At 39.0% G+C, this 13,661-nt stretch overlaps 1 protein-coding gene, 1 non-coding gene and 1 pseudogene across 2 annotated transcripts in view; 1 reads left to right on the forward strand and 2 right to left on the reverse strand.

The window, feature by feature from the left end:
• Positions 1-647: 647 nt before the first annotated feature.
• LOC129249606 (U2 spliceosomal RNA) lies at positions 648-773 on the reverse strand (annotated as a pseudogene).
• An 872-nt stretch (positions 774-1,645) lies between these two features.
• LOC129249656 (U2 spliceosomal RNA) lies at positions 1,646-1,841 on the reverse strand. Its single transcript, XR_008582697.1, has one exon. It is a non-coding gene; the product is annotated as a U2 spliceosomal RNA (small nuclear RNA).
• Positions 1,842-4,109: 2,268 nt separating this feature from the next.
• Positions 4,110-13,661, forward strand: part of LOC129247689 (uncharacterized) — a 58,600-nt gene continuing 49,048 nt past the window's right edge. The window contains exon 1 of the mRNA XM_054886928.1: positions 4,110-4,428. The gene's annotated coding sequence lies outside the window, so the exon portion shown is untranslated. The remainder of the gene's footprint in view (positions 4,429-13,661) is intronic.

Below are 13,661 nucleotides of genomic sequence, written 5' to 3' on the forward strand. Positions count from 1 at the left end.
TGGACTATCGGATGGAGGTGTGCCGCCGAGGTCGCGGCGGGCATTTGGCCGATATTTTGTTCTAGACGTAATTGAGCTGTACCAATATTATCATAATAAGAGAAATGGCAATAATTTCTTAAAAAAATTGTATTTTATTCAAAATCAACACCGGCCCTTAAAACTTAACCACCCTTTAGATAAATGTGTAGAAATTACCACAAGCTCTTCTTTTGAAACTGTTTAAAAAATGCATAGCGATATCAATTTGCGATATCTCATTAGATGAAAAAAATACCAGTCTAACGGTTAGACTCGATAGAAGTGAAACCTTCCGTAAAACAAACTGAGAGAGAATAAGATGAAAGCAGCATTAGGAGCGGGATAATTATAGGTTCATTATAATATTGCTATAAAGTTTATATTTTATTTTCTTCATTTTATCATTATTCGTCCTCAATGTTTTCAATTTCAACAAATGTACGAGTGGCTTATGATAGATAAAATATGATACAAATGCTTTGGTTTCGATGTTGTCAAAAAAAATACCCAAACGGACCGAAGAAACAGACTTACAAATTTCTTCCATTTTCGTCTACTTGTATTCATATAAAAATTTATGTCTCTTCCCACCAAAGCTAAATGTATTTGTATATTTCTTCTTGTATTTATTCAAGGCCGAAATCCCGGCGGTACTGCAATACCGGGCCAACCCGTGGCAGAGGTGGAGCAAGCTCCTAAAACACTCCGCCCATTTGATCACTTTGATCTTAGCCATAAGGCCGAGAAGCGATAACCATACACAACCAACAAACTACCTTGTCATTACATTTTCTAATAAACCTTTTGAGAATTACACGCTCACAAAAATTAATGTACGAAATATTTATACCGATTCACTTAAACACGGCGAGCTGTTTGATTTCATGTTCGTGCCTGTGTATGTGCATTTGTGCGTTCATATCGCCACAGTGCATGACTACCAGCCTTGGCTGAGCACAGTAAGAAAATGTATTCGAGCGTATATATGTATGTATGTACGTTAGTGTGTTTGTACGATTGTGCTCTGCGCTCAGCTTTGTGTCGATTTTACTGTGCGCTGCGCAGGTTAGGGTATTCTTGCAGAATTTAAAGATGATTCACACACTGTCGACCGACTGGGTACAGTTGTCACAAGTGATGATATTTATAATTTTTATATGAAAAATCAAGGCGAATCTTTTGGAGGTGGTAGCAATAACACAGCTGATTTGTTATTTTTTTCTTCCGCCGTGTACATTTGGATGTCAACATAAAATTGAATTACGAAACGTTTTACTTAGCTTAGTGTATGAATTCACCTTGGAAAAAATTCAATTTTCTTCTATAATTAATTTTAATAAAAAAAAACTGTTTTCAATAAATAATCAGAAATGTCCTGCAATGCAAATTAAAAAAAAAAATTCCATTTTCGTCTACTTGTATTCATATAAAAATTTATACCGATTCACTTAAACTGACTTTCAGTATCTAAACCAAAAAACTGTTTTCAATAAATAATCAGAAATGTCCTACAATGCAAATTTCAAAAAAAAAAAAAAATTCCATTTTCGTCTACTTTTATTCATATAAAAATTTATGCCTCTTCCCACCAAAGCTAAATGTATTAGTATATTTCTTCTTGTATTTATTCAAGGCCGAAATCCCAGCGGTACTGCAATACCGGGCCAACCCGTGGCAGAGGTGGAGAGCAAGTCCCTAAAACACTCCGCCCATTTCCAAAAATCAGTTTAACATTTGTTGTCCTCCGATGGAGGATCTATCAGATGTTAAGCTGATAAGAACAGATACCACACTACCTAGTCAATAGATTTTCTAATAAACCTTTTGAGAATTACTTATGACTGAGCGCAGCGCCATGTACTCGTACATCATCATCATCATTGTTGGCGTTACGATCCGGGTTGAACCTTAGCCTCGCTTTATAACTTCACTTAATAATTTCGATCCTTTACAGACATTCTCCAGTTTTTCAGGGCAAAGATCTTAGCGTCGCCATTAACTGTGTCAATATAGCTTTTTCTTGAGCCACCCCTTTTATAAGGCACTTACAGCTTACTATGGTAGATACTTTTTGCAATTTCGTTTGGGTTATTCCACAGAACGTGGCCTTGAAGCTTGATGTAGCAGCGCTGTGGAAGTGGGTTAGCTCAGCTAAACGCGCCGGTCCAGGATGCGACGTAGGATTTTTCGTTCAATTATTTTAAGGTTTTCTTTATCCGCCTTACGCATCCGCCAGGTTCCTGAAGCATAAGTGTTTTAATTTATTTAATTATTGTTTTAAAGAGTTTCAGCTGCGGTTGCTTAGAAGGATTCGAGGAGCCCAGAGCCTTGTATAGCGAAAAAATACCCCTATGAAAAAATGCGCTACATACACAGATCTGCATGAATTACAGTTTTCAAAACCAGCTAATAAAAATTATATTTCCCATTTCTATGACATTTTAATGGAATCACCGTCAAAAAAGAACTTATTTGCTTTGTTAACCGCCAGTGTGGAATTTTCTGATATGACTAAGAAATACTTCGAATGCCAAGGTAAGAGAATATTTCTGTGTTAACAACAGTTTGAATTAATGTCTGTTATTTTTGCACTAAATAAACAAACTGACTAAACTTGCGAATATTGATTTTATTCAAGTAGGTAAATATTCATATTTGCATTTGAAATTTTTCGCAGGAAATTTTAATTAGAAAGTACAAGTATTTTCAATATTTTCATGTAAAAAGTCCCCTATGACACGAGTAAGAACAAATAGCCGCGTGATTTGTTGCAGAATATTCCAACTTAATTGTCATTGCCATGTTCGTAACTGTATTCAACTACGCGCCATAGATACTATTTGTACTTTTATCATTGACTAACCTTCCCCACAGACACAGAGATCAAATGCGACAATGAGGCCGCCAATGAAGTATTGAAAATTATTAATTTGGTACTGAGTTTAATTTCGCATTGTCATGGCTATGCTGATTTTATGCTTGATTGCAATGAAGCTCCACGTGTAAATATCGGCTAGAAGAAATACCTAGAAATCGCTTTGGCGGAGAAGACAAACTATTTGATTAATTTGCCGTTTCATTAGACGCAAACATCTTCCGCCATTGCCAGCGCTGCCGAATACTTATCAGAAACTTGTTCAACAAGACAACTGGAAAACGCTATTTACCCATACTAGTAGAATGTAATGACGCAGACGCGCTAAAGCGCACGGCACCTACACCTGCTTTTGTTTTTTCTTTGTAATTAAAATTCTGCCATAATGGCGGTGGTGCTAACTGTTTCGTTCGGCTGCTAACTACTCAATCAACGAGGTGCTGAGTGCTGTTACTACTGGTATGTGTTGGACGCAGCTCACTTACGGCTTATCGCCGTTTATCTCATGATAATTATGCATATCACTACGATAATCAGCAGCGCGCTCTCTCGTGCAGCCACGACGACGATCAGTGGACTGCGCTCGAAAAAGCGAACACTCTTATCGGCTATAAGGTTGTTGTTAGCGGTGTTTAAGCAGCGCTGCCCGCCATTGTGAACACAGCGCCAATCGTCAAACGCGCTCTCATGCAGCCACGACGACGATCAGTGGACTGCGCTCGAAAAAGCGAACACCCTTATCATCGGCAATAAGGTTGTTGTTAGCGGTTTTTAAGCAGCGCTGCCCGCCATTGTGAACACAGCGCCAATCGTCAAACACGCTCTCATGCAGCCACGACGCTCTACGACGATCTACTAGTATACGCTGTTATTTAGTGATAGCTCTTAAGCAGCACGGCGAACAATGCCGGCAACAGCGCTGCCGATCAATGCCAACAGCGACTGTGACTGCGTATGCGCTGCGCGGCTGCTTTATGCCAATCGCGATCGGCATTTGACACAGTAAAACCTCAAACAAAAAAGCAAAACAAAACAAAAAAAAAAACCACACAAAACACAATCGGCAATCAAGTAGTGGTAGAAAACGCCTAAAAGACGAAAAGCAGCAAAACAAGTAGAAAAACAAAAATCGCAGCGATGCACACACGGCGGCTGTTTTGCCTCAAATACAACCAACCTGCTTTAAGCGAAACTTAGTCGCCTGTCAAACGGCCACAAACACGGTTCGCGGGTCAAACGAAATAAAACGAAAGAGAAACAACAACAAGTTATACCAAGTGAGACTTTAACGGGCAATACATACATTACGCCAAGCGTGCGGAAAAAGGATCAGTAAGGAAGTGTGCGTATGATTTTGAAATTGTGAAAAAAAAACAAGAAACGTGAGACGTGTAAAATTATATAGTAGTATTTCTTGTAACCGCAAAGATTTTAATGGCAATCACGCGCAAATTTCGGAAATTGTGAAATTTTTCGCTAAACAAAACCAAACCAGAACTGGAAGTGCCCGAAGCAGCACTTACATTGAAAGTGTAAGCACATTATAATAATAAATAGTTTATGATCAAAATCAGTTAAAGATAAGCAGAGTCGAATAAAGATAAGATCGGATAAAGCTTGCATAAGTTTACAGCCAAAGTACGCTCATGAACACCATAGGTATAGCGGCTCATAAAGATGTGATATTGGTAGTCACGGTTGTAGTAAAATATAATAATTAAAAAAAAAAACAAATAACCAATAATCGTAAAATCTAGGCACCTGTAAGAAATCAGATCAGTTTTCGCGAAAGACTTTATTTGATAAGAAAAAGGGGACTGTGATATATCCAAAAAATGTATTTATCGGTAAAACTTATTTATTGGGTGATTGATAGTTTTTTTTTTTTATAACATCCATAGTAAATTTTATTAGTCTGGATATAATGACATGGAAAAAATAAGGTAATTCACGCTTTTTATTTTTTCCCCAATATCAACAGATTACTAACAGAATAGTAGTCCTTTAAAGCAAGTTGGTTAGGTGGGTTGGTAGGTCCAACACAGTTTGGGCTCAATTTGCAGTTTTCATTTTTTTTTCAATATCCATAGTTTACTAGAAAAATATTAGTGTCTTGAAAAAAAAATTAGTTACTGACGCTAACACTTCTGTTAGGTGTTTGGCCGAGCTCCTCCTCCTCCCATTTGTGCTGTGCGTCTGGATGTTGTTGCACAACTGGAAGGACTTACAGGTTTAAGCCGACTCCGAACGGCGAATGTTTTTTATTAGTAGCAGAAATACACCCGCAGGGGCGAACGCTACTAGAAAAAAACGTTTTCTTTCATTTTGCTGTTGCATACACGGAGATTCGACCCGACGCACTCCGGAATAGTAGTCACGCATCAACGCATTCGGCTACGGCGACTGCTTACTAAATGTAAATCCAATTGATTACGTAGACCCAACGGTCAACGAGCAGGTATGCAAGGACGCCGTCGACTTCCTCTATTAGGTTATAACGTTAAACTGCAACCTTGAAAATATTTTGTACTTCGATATCAGCTCCTTAATCCACAATAACCAAGGAGCCTTCAGGTTGTAAGGCGAAAGATTCTTTATCTAGGTTAAGAGACTTTGATAGGCTCATTTCAATCCAGTTATGGTATCAGCTATAATTTTCTCGAAAAACATAAAGGAAAACATTCATCAAGACCCAGCCAAGATCGAAAACTCTCATAAAAACTTATACATAATAATGTCATGAGACATCCTGGCACTTTCCTCACATAGTAGGCAGGCTCTCTCAGTAGACAAACGGAAAATATTCATCAAGACCGAGCCAATATCGAGAATTCCCAATAAAAACTTATACTTAATAATGTCATGAGACATCCTGGCACTTTCCTCACATAGGCGACAGGCTCTCTCAGTAGAGAAACAGAAAATATTCATCAAGATCCAGCCAAGATCGAAAACTCCCGTAAAAACTTATACTTAATAATGACATGAGACATCCTGGCACTTTCCTCACATAGGCGGCGGGCTCTCTCAGTAGACAAATGGAAAATATTCATCAAGACCCAGCCAAGATCGGAAACTCCCAATAAAAACTTATACTTAATAATGTCATGAGACATCCTGGCACTTTCCTTACATAGGCGGCTGGTTCTCTCAGTAGACAAACGGAAAATATTCATCAAGACCCAGCCAAGATCGAAAACTCCCATCAAAACTTATACTTAATAATGTCATGAGACATCCTGGCACTTTCCTCACATAGGCGGCAGGCTCTCTCAGTAGATAAACGTTTTCGGTGCGCACGGATGCGAATACAGTGGATTATGGCCGAGATAGTAGCCCTGCTACGAGCCTTGAATTGTCAGTCATTAAACGATTTGGATGTTTCACCATTAACTGTACACCTCCGCGTAGTTTTTAGTCGGCCTCGGCTTCTACTACCGATCGGGTTTCATTCCAAAGCTGAATGCATAATGTCGTTTGCGTCCTTTCTTAACGTGTGGCCGATCCATCCGCATTTATTGCGCTTAATTCGTCATCTCTGCCCTTTTGCTTAGTGATTTCCCATAGTCTTCGATTAAAAATTTTCTCGGCCAAAAAATTCTCATTATTCGCCGTAGGCAAGGATTGACGAAACATCGTTATTTGCCACGTCTCGCTAACGTAAAGGAGCACTGCTGTCACACAAGCGTTAAAAATGTTCAATTTTGTCCTTCAATTGATTGGTCGATGATTTCTATACTTGCGAAAGAGAAGAGTAAGCCCGCTTTGCTTTGCTCAGATGGTTATTTACATCAATCGAGGTACACCCTTCTGGCGTAAAAACGTACCCCAGATACCCGAAGTCCTCCACATCATCAAGAGTGTCGTTCTCAATATGCAAAGGTTGCACATTTTGAGCGTTAAAGCGCATTGTTTTCAATTTTTTTATATTAATTTTTAATCCAACTTTGTGGGAAACAGAGGATGTGGTGTTTCACATGCTTTGCATTTCGTTTTGCTTAGTGGACAACAGAACTACGTCGTCCGCGTGAGCTAAGCTTCCAAGCCTCTCAACCAAGCTGGCTTGATTTTTGGCAAGAGTGGCATCAAATGTGTCTACTACTCGAGTAAGTAATAGGAGCTTAAGAACTTTAGTTACAGCTGGTAAGGTCGATATTCCAAGCCATTTGGAGCATTTCTGTTGTTACCTTTTTAGGAATCTTTACAACGGTTGATTCTTTCCACTCTGTTCGCAGGTTTTCCTCTTCCCGAATTCATTGAAATAGTGGAAGGAGTATAACGGCTATATGCTGAAGTTGGACTCTAAGAAGTTCGTCGTGAGTTCCATCGATTTCCGACGGCTTTGCCTGGTTTTAATAGTTTAACAGCGGTGCATATTTCGTCTGCATTCAGACATTCGGAGCTGATGCGCCTGCTTATCGGCCTACGTCTACTTGTTACAGGGAGCTCAGCATTTTCATCTGAAAGGATACTCAGGATTTATTTGTAATATTTTTGCCACACTTTTACTTCCTCGTTCTTCTGCACTATTCTCATTAATATTTTCGTTGTCCACTTAGTTCTTTTGTAATCTTGAACAGGGCTTTGAAGTTGAGCTCATCTTTTACTTAATGCATCAGTTACACTTTGGGTCGAGTATGGCGTAACCCATCCAGTCCAATTCTAAAATAAGTGCAATCCCGCTACAAAATTATGTGTCCGATTCTAAGAATTACACATTTAAAGAAGGCAAATTGTCTGCCTTGAGCAGCTTTGTTGTTGCTGTTGTTGTAGCAGCAATACAAGCCCTACTGGTCGTCTTCGCCTAACTCATTTAGGGGTAGGCCCAGGAATCATGTTCTTTCGACAGATTGTGGTCAGAGGGAGGGGGATGTTAGATGAGTAGGGTTAGAGGGGAATGTGAAAAGGTGGTTACCGTAGGGCGGGGTGCCTTCACATGCAGGACATATGTTAAGTATGTCGAAGTCATATGGATATGTAGGAGCTTAACCTGCTACAATATTCAGAACGTAAATGTGCCAGTGTTAGGCGGGTCTCACGGGCTGAAGCTGTTCACCTGCTGTAGGTGGTGGTTGGACTCCGATTACGGCATTCGGTGGTCGGGAGCTTAAGAAGGTGGTGATGGTCTCCCGATGAATGTCGTTTATTGTCTGTCTAAAGACTGTGTGGTCCAGTAGATGTCGGTCGTTTTGTCCTGGATCTCGTTGGCGTAATTGAGGAGGCATCTCCTGACGTGCCCGGGAGGCGGCTCTGGCTCAAACAAGTGTCTGCAAAGGTGAAACCTGCTGTAGCACCCAAGCAGAAACTATTTGCTGAGTAGTTTATTATGCTCCTTTACTGGGAGTACCTGTGTCTCGTGGTGAAGGTGTTGAGGAGGGGGCATCAGAAGGCAACCCGTAGCTGCCCAAATGGCAGTGTTTTGGCCAGTCTAAAGCTTTGTCCACTGCGCGTCACTGGTTCCAGACAACCAGACAAGCGGAGCGTAGTTTGGAACCGGCCGGTCAATTGCCTTAAATGTCGATAGCAACATTCCTTTGTCTTTGATCCAAATGCTGCCGGCAAGCGATTTGAGTAGCTTGTTGCGATTTTGGACTTTAGTGGCAATTGCGGTTGTGTGCGCAGAGAAGGAGAGAAGGAGAGCAAACTGTCAAAGGTTACATCCAAAACTTTGGAATTGTTAACAGTCGGAATTGGTGTGTCATTGACTTTAACCTTGAGTTGCAGTTTGACCTCCTTTGTCCAGGTGGCAAAGAGGGTCGCCGTGGACATTGTGGAGGAAAGTTGGAGACTCCTCGCAGTGAAAAAGCGAGAAAAGTCGGTGAAGTAGACATTCCCTTTGGCGTACAGGCCATCAATGTCATTGCCCGTCGCCATTATCGCGCAGTCGTCAGCGTATGAGAGCAGTGAGAAGCTTTGTCAAGGGAGTTGGTTACCCTGAAAATCAGCTAACTACCTGAGATGCGAATATTAAAAGCGAGATGCGAATAGTAAAACGTGTGTCAGTAGTCGCAGTATTCTTTTCTGAGTAGACAAAACATATGCCTTTTTACAGAGTTGAGTGGCAGTATTTGCGAACCGTGGAAGGCCAACATATCTTCATAGAAACAAAAACAGCATGAGTCAATCCTGCTAACAGGGTATCCGGAAATGTCTTCTTACCTGATTGTCACAATGCATTCCAGTACTGATTGAGTGATGCGCTCTGAGCTGAATCCGTTCATGTAATAGGCGCCAAGGTATAAACCAGCTAAGATCTAGCATTGTGGGCGACTGCGGGTGCTATTAGCACAGATCACTCGGATAAATCATAAGCGCATATTTCAATTCAAGAACCTATTTATCGATTGTGAATGAGCTCAGTTGGAAAGATCAGGTGGGGAGGGATTTCGCTTCCTTCGGAGTGTCGAACTGACGCCGTTTAGCACGAGAAAGAAATTACACGCGCGCTTAGTTAGCACTAGAAATGACATCCAGAATTCTTCTAAAAAGTCAAATTTACGACATTTAAAAACACGTGACAGCAATTTTTATCTGTGAGTTTCATATAATCGATTAACTCCTTAAACCAATAAAAGCTCAAGAAAAATTCATTCAAAAAGGTCACTGGCACTATTGGAATCAATGAAAAATTTTATGGACATACTGCAACATACCTGTAGTTTGATAAAAAAACAATAATCATAAAATCTGGCCGCCGATAATAAATCACGCGAACTTTCCTAATCATTTAATAATCGATAACGCATTTCGCACAAATTTATTTGTTTATTAGCCTGGAAAATAATTCATATGAAAAAGATTGCTTTTATGTTTTTATAATTTCTATTTAACATTTTTATAATAGCCATTAAAATTGTTTTTGTAAAATGTGCGCGTGACCACAAAACAAAAGCAAACGCCGGTTGGGGTAGGTTAAGTTAGGTTAGCTTAGGTACAGACATACCGTAAGAAGAAGACCATAGTTCAGCTGAGAAACAAAATTGTCTATTATGAATTAATCAAGATTAAGTCATAACAATAATAGGCCTCTGATCATCAATGAGAACAGACATTTTTTTTACAAAACCCTCCTCGCGACAAGCAGCGGCAAATCCCTGTGTGTATTTCTGTTCAAACCAACTGGTATGAGCTCGTGCAAATCTCTTCATTTGTAGATTAACTTGAAGTCACATAACTCAAATTTGGTTATAAACTAAGAGCAATGAGCATGAGGATCCGATTCGCCTGACTTGCTTAGAGAGTGAGTTTCCCGCATTTGCTAGAGCAAAGCTACGAATTTTAGTTTCCGATGTCATGAGAGCAAGTAAAATTCGTTCTCCCAAACTGGAGGATAGGAAAACTCTCACAGAACTAACTCCTCTATTCCTCTATTCTATCTTATATTTTTCCTCCTCTCCAGAGCTTTAAATCCAGTGGGCTTTTTAGCCTGATTGTTAGGAGTTACCAAATCTCTCAATGCTTCTTGGCTCGACCTTTCAAATTTCAAAAAAAAATTACAAGAGTAAATATCTGTCAAGGATGTATTGTATAAATAAAAATAATAATAATTGGCGCGTGCACTCCAGTTAGGTGCTTGGCCGAGCTCCATACATAACATAAAGTTGAGTTTCATAGCCAAAAAATTCGTTCGTGCATTCATTTTATAGAGAAAATGCGCAAGACCGACAACAAAAAAAAAATAACAGAAATTAATGAGAATTTTAAAAAACTTCAAATTTGTATTTTATTATAATAAATCGAATAGACTATAAAACTGTGAACCCAAATTTTTTTTGTTTAATTTCTGATTAAAAAATATGAAATTTTGATGAAAATTTGTCGAATTTTTATAAGTCTTTTAGTAAATTTTAAACTCGAATTTGTATGGTATTTTTATAGAATGAACTACATTTATTATAAAAAAAAATGTAAGATACAAAAAAATTAGAATTAAAAAAAAAATAAAGAAATGGCCAAAACTTCGCCTTAAATTTTTTCTTTATCTTTTTACTAAATTTCCCTACAACTCTGAAAAGAAAAATCCGCCTTGAGTAGAAAATATCTACAAAAATCACTGATTTCATCACGTAGACATTGTCGAACCAAAGCCTTAGAATTTTGTTTATACTTCGGCTTCCCGGAAGTAAATTTCAAAGTAATGTGACAAACAAAACTACCAAAGACAGCCGACAGCCGAAATTAATGAGCACCGCACAATAGATGTATGTTTTTGTAGTGATTGTTGTGTTTTTTTTTCGACCTCCTATTTTATTTTTAATTTGCCGATATCTCCACTTAAACATCATCTTGAAGCAGCACTGAACAACCAGCAATTAACAAAATAAAAATTACTTTTTAAGCATCCATCAAGTCAAACAATCGAAACCACCAAATTGCTAATGCGAGCCAGCAATTTCGTATACAAAAGCAAAGCTATTTGGTGGAAATCGTTGTGACTTTTAATGTCGGCAAATTCCGGACATATTACATAAGCTTTGTCGGCAACTCGTAACTTGCATACTTATGCACACACACACACATACAAACATAGGTGTGTGTGTGTGTGCATGGCCAAAAGTCACATAAAACATAAATACCTGCATAGCTCAAATTAAATAAACAAGCAAAATCAACACAAAGCAATCTCAAATAATTTGTGTTTTCATTTTTGATCATTTTTTTTTTTTTTGTTTTTTATTTATGATCTGCTACTTTTATTTTTTATGTGCATATTATTATAAGGCTGCCCCGCTTGGTTTGTCAGCTGATTAATTAGTCACGTTAACACAATTGACTGCCAATACCGAGTTGACGATGGTGCACAGTGGGATGCAGATGGTCAAAAATGGTGGAAATGCAAAAATCATGAAAATCGGTTGTGAAATATAAAAGCTGTGAAATCTCCTGTTGTTGTTGTTGTTGTAGCAGCATAATCATTCCCCATACATATATGGCTGCTGAAGTGACAGTCTTTGGCCGGATATAAATCCAGGCCGTTCCGGTAGCGTAGAACCGACTGTCGTAGAACCGACTGTCAAATCTCCTTGAAAGAATTGCTGTAACTCCCTCAATTTTGCTCTGATTGGCCTGAAACTTTGACATATTACCTCCCTGTAAAAGTGCTATAACTCGCTCGGTTTTGCTCTGATTGGCTTAAAATTTCGACACGTAATTGCAGAAGCTTCACCCTTTCCAAAAACGCAAAAACCATGAAAATCGGTTGTCAAATAATAAAACTGTAAAATCTCCTCGGAAAAAGTGCTGTAACTCCCTCAACTTTGCTCTGATTGGCCTGAAACTTTGACATATTACCTCCCTGTAAAAGTGCTATAACTCGCTCGGTTTTGCTCTGATTGGCTTAAAATTTCGACACGTAATTGCAGAAGCTTCACCCTTTCCAAAAACGCAAAAACCATGAAAATCGGTTGTCAAATAATAAAACTGTAAAATCTCCTCGGAAAAAGTGCTGTAACTCCCTCAACTTTGCTCTGATTCGCCTGAAATTTCGGCACGTAACTGCAGAAGCTTCACCCTGAAGTATGAGTGTTTTTCAATTTTGATATGAGAGTTGGTTAAAGAGCTGCGATTTTTTTATTTAGTATTTTAAAGTTGTTTTTTTTTTAATTTTTCCCAGAGAAGTTTTTCCTAGAGAAGCACGCACGGTGTTCCAAAACTGCGCGTTTTTTTTTTAGGCTAAGACGTAGGTGAAATTCGAGTCATAATTTCATCTTCAACTTTTCTGTGCGACTTCCTTTCAACTTTCAACTTTTCCCGCTGTCAAGTTATACAACTCACCCTTCAGAGAGTTCTCGGACACCGTGAAATTTTGAGTCATACCCTATGATCAAAAAGTACCGGGAAGGTGATGTTGACTTTTTTGTTCGATTGCCAAAGCGTAGTGCACCATGAGTACCTTGAAATGGGGCCAGGTAATCAATAAATAATATTTTTTTATCCGTTTTGAACCATTTGAGAGATGCTGTACGTCGTAAACGGCCGCAAATGTGGGCAAACAATTCTTGGATTTTGCTTGACGAGGTCAAATTGTGCTGGATTATTTGACCAAACACCAAGCACCGTATTCACCTGATAGGGGCCATATGCGCCTTCTTTTTGTTTCCCAAGTTGAAGTCACCACTTCGTAAAAGGAGATTTGAGTCGATAGCCGAGATCAAAGAGAATGCGACGAAAAAGCTGAAGCCCATCCCTACGTAGGCCTAACAGGGGTTCATGGAGGACTGCGTTAAACGTTGGCGCATGTATATTGCTTCAGACGGGTCATATTTTGAAGGAGATAAAATAAATTTTCCAGAAATGTAACTCTGTTCTGTGTTATTTAAACATCCCCAGTACTTTCTGATCATTGGTAAATTCATCTTCAACTTTTCTGCGTGGCTTTTCTTTCAACTTTCAATTTTTTCGCTCCGTGCATACTATTGCAATCAACTTTTAAGACCTGATTTATTCATTTAAATCCATTACGTTTCCTGTATGGAACATTGCTTCTAGAAAATGATTTTTGTTTTTTTAAAGCGCCAACCTTCGATATAGTTGTAAAACTCAATTGCCGAGTTAGCTTTCAGCCACCGATTCTCATTGAGCCTCTTCAATAGAAGTGAATCAAAGATCGAAGTTGGTGTTTGAGAAAATTTAGTGTGAATTTTGTGGTCTTTGCGTCCTGTATCACGAGATGTCTTCCACTGGTTGAATATTTTGGGCCCTAAAGACCCAAGTCGCATGAGTAGTTATGATTTATCGCATGGACGCTTCCAGCTCAGATATCGTC

Source organism: Anastrepha obliqua, chromosome 5, assembly GCF_027943255.1.
Source record: "Anastrepha obliqua isolate idAnaObli1 chromosome 5, idAnaObli1_1.0, whole genome shotgun sequence".
In the NCBI taxonomy this organism is placed as follows: domain Eukaryota; kingdom Metazoa; phylum Arthropoda; class Insecta; order Diptera; family Tephritidae; genus Anastrepha; species Anastrepha obliqua.